Here is a 7651-nt window from a genome sequence, read left to right as displayed (position 1 = left end):
ACTGAGTCTATTCACATATACAGACAGGAGGAAAAAAAGGAGAGTAAATATTTATCTGTGTAACCATCTAGAGGAATGTGGATTTGCAATTTTGTGTTTTAGGGAAGCAGTAGAAGGGGTTCAGAAATTGAAGCTGTATCAAAAGAATTTTCATGGAATAGTAGAAATACATGAGAACGTCTGTGGAGAAATGGGGGTTGTGCGTTGATTTGAAGATCCTGAGTTCTCCTCAGCCTGGGATTTTGAATAGTCTTTTCCCGAATCCATGAGAAAATCCAGCTGGATTTTATGCTGTAGAATTAACCTTTCAAAAAAGCACAATGTGTTGTTTTCTTATTTATGATGTAGCAGTGTGACTAGAGCAAGCCTGAGAAGGAAGTTTTCAAAACTGCCAAGTGCTGTGCATGGAATGGTGACAACGATCGTGACGATGATGATGATGATGATGATGATGATGATGATGATGACGATGATGATTTATCAGCAGCAATTCTGACCCAGACATACTTTTCCCCAAAGAGTCCTAGGGGAGAATGAAGGTCTGTGAGTTACATAAATCATAGCAAATCAGGCCCCTGATTCCAGCAGAGGAGACACGGGTGTGGAATTCCAAGTGTAGTTCACACTGAGAAGCACTCCGGGAGATTGAGTGCTGAGAGCAGGCAGGGCCTTTGCCTCTATGTGAGGCAACCTATAGTTACACACCTATAGTCCGGGCACAGGCCAGCTAGAGCAAAAGGAAGGCTTGGTTTGTTTTTTTGAGGGTCTCATAAGTCACCATGATTAAACAGACACGCCTTCTTGCTGTTATGCAATGAACCCCTAAGCCATCCCCGTACACACATGCTCACACTACACATTTGCCCATGTGCACAGCTCTGTGCACACAGCTCCTACCTGGCGCGCACATGCTCCTGCTCACCACCTTCACACATAGAGCTGATGGCAGTTTACACATATCATGTAAACCCATATACAGAGTCCTACACATATTTCTCTTTTCTAATCTCTCTCCATATTCACAGCCCCACTCTCCTTCATGTACCCCCACATTCTTCATGCATATGTACCCACACATCTCTGGCACCCCATGCATTTTACATAGTGTATGTACCACATACACACACCAGCATCTGTACACATATGCACAGACCTACACAAATCCACTCCTACACAGAGCGTTGCCGGGTGTGGAGGGGAACGGTGCTGGAGTGACTAGTTAATCTGTTTATATTTATTGGACTTTATCTGTATTTCTTCCCCCCCTTCTACCCTTTCTCACTACCCATTACCTATTTATAGAGTAAGTCTTAAAATTAAATTGTTGGCTTTATCACAAATGCAAATAGATGGCCCAAATGACTATTTACTACCTTTCAAAACCATTTTATTATAATTATTAGCTATATTAATTGGTCAAATTAATGTTTGGGGGACCTTTCCATACATGTATATGATGTATTTGATCGTAGCCTCCTCATTGCCCTCTGTTACTGCTGCCTCCCCCAGTCTCCTCCTTCTTCTATAACAGTCCCTCATCTACTTTCATGGCATCTTTTTTTTTCTAGACTTCACATATGATAGAAAACATACCATATTTGTCTTTTGAGTTTGACTTTTTCCCCTTAATATGATAATGCCCAGTTTCATCCATTTTCCTGCAAATGACATGATTTTGTTCATTTTTTTTAAAAATATTTATTTTTTAGTCATAGTTGGACACATTCCCTTTGTTTTATTTATTCATTTTTATGTGGTGCTGAGGATCAAACCCAGGGCCTCGCATGTGCTTGGTGAGCACTCTACCACTGAGCAACAACCCTAGCCCCATGATTTTGTTCATTATGGTTGAATAAAACTTTACTGTGTATATATGCCACGTTTCCTTTATCCATTCATCTTTTGATGGGTATCTAGGCTGACTCCACAACTTGGCTATTGTAACAGTGATTGGATAAACATGGGTATGCGGGTATCTTTATCATATGCTGGTTTTGATTCTTTTGGCTATATACCCAGGAGTGGCATAGCTGGGTCATATGGTGATTCTATTTTTACTTTTAGAATGCAGCAGGGCTGTGCTGACTTCAGAGGCTTTTTTATTTTTTCATGTTGACATTTTTTACATCCACTTTTTATATTTTCTTGGCAGCTCCAACTAGCTTCATGTCACGTGGGCTAGGCAGGTGCCCACTTCCTCCAGAGTTCCCCCATTCTGTGCACTCAGGGTGTGGCAAACGTCCAACTGAGGCACATCCTCAAATGTGTGAGAGTGAGGGAGCGAAGAGATCTGAATTCTGTGCTGGGGAGTGGAGGAGTCCCAGGAACCATGCAAACTGCTGACCTCAGTCTTGGGCTTTCACAGAAGCTCCTTCAGTAAACCACAGGAGCTAGGTCTCGCTCCTCAGCACAGAGGGCAGTGCCATCAGCCTACCTTCCCAGCCCAAGCTCCCTCTGCTTAAACTTCTCATGAGTCTGTGACTGACCCTACCCCTCTCCACAACTGTCTCTCATGGCTGTGTCCCACCCAGTCACTGTGACAGGATGTCCCCAGGGACCCTGCATTGTGACGGTTCATTCTATCTTCTGATCTCCAGTGTAGCTCAATCCCAAACAACAGGCCCCTTCTCAAGATAGCTTCTGGTTCCAGAACTCTGAGATCCTGGCAAGTGCTGCAGTGAATTTTCTCCTCCAAAGCTGACTTGCCTTATAGGAAGAGTCACTGTCAACCCAATTCCCACGTTGGATTTAAGGCATGCAATAACCTGAGGGTTTCTCCTGCAGCTAGGATTGCTGCTTGATCACCACTGGGCTTCCCGCATTCTCCAGGCCTACCTTTTGTTTGCAGTGTTGCGTGCCTGTGCCCTTCACAGGTTTGGAGGTGAGGACTGCTACACATTTTCCTCCAAGTTGCTTTTCTGCTTCCTGTGCATTTTAGCTTACCCCATTGCCTCTTTCTGGATTCCCCCATCTCTTCCTGTCTTTCTCTTCTCTGAGTAGATTTTCTCCTTTGTTGCCCTGATTCCTCTCACGTGCAGAATCTCGTGACGTAAACTCAATTCTACCATCTTACCTGAAGTCTCAATTCACCTTTTGGTGAACTCAACTGAAGAAAAAGTTTCCTAAGAAGCACTCATTTGTGGGTATTATGTGCTTATCCAGCTACTCTCATGTCCACATCACCCAACCATCTAAGAGTCTTCAACCTCATAGAGATGGGACTAATTCATCTGGATGTTCAAGCAGAAAGAGAAGTTACTATACTAAATGGCTTTGTTACCCTGCCCATCAGCACTTTCTTCCTCTCTCAAGTTTTAAAAAGGCCAAGGCCAACATAACCATGTTTAAACGGATGGGTCTGATCAGGGAGGAGCCCACAGCTGCACATGGAGCCAGGTAACTGGCTCCTCGTCTTCTCTTAGTTGGAAAAACAATTAATTCCAAGACATTGACTATATTTCTGTAAGTGGCAGAAGGCACATTTGTTTTGCAATTTCTCTTTAGTAGCTTCGTAAGAGAAGTTGACATTTACAAACCTTGTGGCACTCCTTCTGCTATCTAGAAGAATTCTTTGATTTTTGCACAGCTGTGAAATGTTTAGCTGCTAGCCTTCTTATGCCAAACAGATCTGAAGCTCTCTGATAATACAAAAGGACCTCCTGCTTCTTGCAGATTCTACAATGGACAGCTTAAGGCTACACTGGTGATTACAGGGTGCCCAGAGAACCATTGGGAATTTTGTACCATGTCTGAACTAACACCTCTTGAATACAGGAAAAAGAAGAAGAAAAAAATCCTTGGACATAAAGCCATTTGTTAAAATGAACAAACAAGTAAACAAACACCTCTGTTCTGATAGATTTCCCAAAATATTAAAAAGGGGCACTTTTGCAGAATCACTGCCTCATGATCTTACACCCGCAGTTAGACCCCATGTAGGTGCCAACCCTGCCAGACACACAAGAGTGTCAGAAAGGCAAATGGAAGCCCTTTAAATGCATAGCCTCTTTCTTCCGTTTTTTTAGTTCTTTTTTTATTTCAATTTTTTAAATTAATTTTTTTAATTTATATATGACAGTGGAATGCACCACAATTCTTATTACACATATAGAGCACAATTTTTCATATCTCTGGTTATATACACAGTATACTCACTCCAGTTCATGTCTTCATACCTGTACTTTGGATGATAATGATCATCACATTCCACCATCATTAATAACCCCATGCCCCCTCCCTTCCTCTCCCACCCCTCTGCCCTATCTAGAGTTCATCTATTCCTCCCATGCTCCCCCTCCCTACCCCACTATGAATCAGCCTCCTTATATCAGAGAAAACATTCAGCATTTGGTTTTTTGGATTTGGCTAACTTCACTTAGCATTATGGCTCATTTTTCATTTTGTGTCCCTACTCCAGTTTACATTAAGCATTAAGCTGGAGAGACTAATGAATATAGTGTAAGAGTGGACATATCTAGAGAAACATGCCTCCTAAACTGTAGAATAATGAAAGCCATATGCAAGGATGTAGGACTGAGCCCCCTTGACAAAATTTGGGGCATCACTGGAATAAGAATCAAGTAATATTAGATTGGTTAAAAAGGTGAGAATGCTCATTGTAAACTGAGTGGCTACAAAACTGCTAGTTAACCTTTCTTAAAGTATGCAATCTTTTCTTCTGGATATTTTATGAACTGGATGATTTTATTTTGTGATCTGCAATTAATTTGAGGCATCTTTGGGGACAGGGACATAAATTTACTTTCAAAACATCTCCAAGAAGAGACCAACAGTCCAGTACATAATTAGAAAATTGGAAGTTAATTAGTTGAGCATTTTTACTCCCTCAGATATTTGAGCACAGAAAAAGAGGCAGAGAAGCGAGAGAAGAAGAAATATGTCGGAAGCTGTGAGTCAGAGCCTTCATCTGCTTGAAGACCCTGAATTCTATCAGTCTGAGCAGAGTGTTGCGCAGATGTCCTCATACCCTTCGTCTTTTCTATCCAGAAGTGGCTGACAGATCATCCATGCAGAAATTCCAGGGTTTTCCTCAACATTTCTATGGAATTGGTTACTTGTTTGCGGGATGGTAATGGTGGGGTTGTTTCTCTTAACTCAGTGTTATGGTGTGTGTGGAGTGTCCCCCAAAGGCTCATGTACTTCGGGGCTTGGTCCCCAGTACAACAATTACAGAGGTGGGGCTCTTAGGAAATGGTTGGATCATGAGGTCTCTAATCTCATCGGTGGATTAATCCATTTGATGGATTAATACTTTGGATTATGGGGGCTGTAGAACCTAGTTGGAAGAAGTAGGTCATTGGCGGCATACCCTGGGGAGGTCTACCTTGTCTGGCTCTTCTACATTCTCTCTCTCTCTCTGTCTCTCTCTCTCCATGTATGTTTCCTGGCTGCCAAGAACAGGGAACTTTTCTCAGTTTTACCTTTCTGCAATGATGTTCTGCCCCACCTCAGGTCTAGAGCTATGGAACCAGCTTACCATTGACTGAAACCTCTAAAACTAAAAGCCCAAATTAAACCTTTCTCTCTTTAAATTGTTATTATCAGGTATTTTGGTCAAAGAAGAAAAGCTGATTAACACAGTCACCTCCAGCATTTCAGTCTCCATTGATGTTACCTACTTTTCTATTCTATTCCTGTTTTCTTCCTTCTTACTTTTCATCTTTTGAACTTGGATCCTAATACTTGCTCCTTATTCCCTGAATTGCAGTCTTCTTCCCATTCAACTTCATTCTATGCTTGTTTCTGTACTCTCCCACAACACCAGCAAAGTCCTCTGTGAGTGCTAAACATTTTTGGGAAGATTGAGGGGTGTGGAAGAGGAGGGAGGTAAGTACAGAGAGGCCTGTGCGAAACATGAGGTGCCTGCAGATTTGGCCTGGATTGGACTGGGAGTTCCTTATGTGAGTTGGGTCTTAGAGGCTGCTGCCCAGGACTCTGACTTAGCTTTGTGTCTTTGCCTGAGGAAACAGTGGTCCTTCTGTGGAGCATTTAAAGGGCTCAATCTTAACAGGATTTCAGTCCCCACTGCCTCACTGCAGTTCGGGTTTCTTTTGTGCAGGGGTCATTTGATGAGCCTTTCCCAGTGGGCTGTCCTTTGTCCCGCACATCTTTGGCATGGACCCATCAACCTTTCCTCCACTTCTCTTTGTCCGTGAAATCCTTCTCTCTGATTTAGGGTTATCTGCAGCCCCTGAGCATCCTTCACACTCGGTGGGTATAAGAAAACTGGTTGTTCCATTGTCTTGGCCTGCACAGATTCTGCCAAAAGTCCTCATCAAGACCAAATTGCATAATTTTTCTAAACACCTCCGAGAGTTATTTCTATCAGCCACACAAAGTAGAAATGGCTGCAGTTATGTTTTTATATTAAACAACAATGACTTGTTTTGATTGGTTTTCCTATAGTTACATATGGACAGCCCATTTTAGAAAACAGAGGCTTAATGAATCTAAATAGGCTTCCCAGTTCATTATGATCCTAATTACTAATGAAGTGTAGAGCTGGAATTGAAATTCAGGGCTGTGGGCTCCAAGTCCCATTATCTGCCTATTTGCTGCATGGTCTGTAAGAAGAGACCAGCTTTGAGCCAGCTGATACCCTAGGATGGAGTTCATTATGCTTCAGGAGGAAATAATGCTGTTGGTGTAAACCAGAAGATGGCAGAAGGATATTTTGGGGCACGAGGGATAGTCTTCAAGGGATGCCTACTTTCTGCAGGAGAAATGATAAGCACAAGCTCTATGCAAAATATCTGTTACCTCTGACATTGTTTGTTCCCTGCCTGAAGTACACATGGAAAGAGCAATAATACCCAGGGGAACATTCAAGTCAGAAATATGCCTTAAATCTTAGTGGCCTAATGACATTCATGGCTAAACAGTGTCACAAGGAAACACTCATTTCAATAACCACAAGAAAAGTGTGCTTAAGGAATGCTGAACCTGAAATACCCTTGCAAGAGGAACCTGAGGGGAAAAAAGAAATGAGACGTAAACAAGCTTTCTAATAGCTACAAGACTCCGATAATTGGCACTAGCTATGAAAGCAAAAGAAAAGAATGCGATGGAGGTACTTGGGATATATAACAAAAGCTTTTGAGCCAGGATGAAATTCCAGCTGCTTTTATGAAAAGATTTTGTAGAAATCCACAGGGACGCTCTTGGGACCATTTTAATTTTGGTTCTCCTCAAATGGCCTCTCTTCTCATCATTCACTGATTAGTAGATTTCTTGAGCTGTGGCAATGATTTCTCCTCATTGATGTGATACAAAGGGGTGAAACTCTCAAAAAGACAGGGCAAGCAGTGTAAAATCCTTTGGTGAGAGACACCTGCAAAGAACCTAAGAAATCAAGCTTCATAAATGCTCTTTGATGAAGAAGGCTAGAATAAGATTAGGAGAGATATGCTTTTAAGATCCAAGCATAAAGTATATTAAACAGCAATGACTTGTTTTGATGGGTTTTCCTATAGTTACATATGGACAACCCATTTTAGAAAACAGAGGCTTGATGAATCTAACTTTAAATTGTTTTAATTTTTAGATAAATTATTTTACTTAATTTTTAATCCTTCTTCTAAAACTGTTATAATGCCTTGACCTATTTTATACCATTTTAAACTTTCTATTA

This window comes from Spermophilus citellus (assembly GCF_964194105.1).
Source record: "Spermophilus citellus genome assembly, chromosome: 4".
Taxonomy (NCBI): domain Eukaryota; kingdom Metazoa; phylum Chordata; class Mammalia; order Rodentia; family Sciuridae; genus Spermophilus; species Spermophilus citellus.
The sequence above is the reverse complement of the archived record's forward strand: the minus strand, read 5'-3'. Positions refer to the sequence as shown.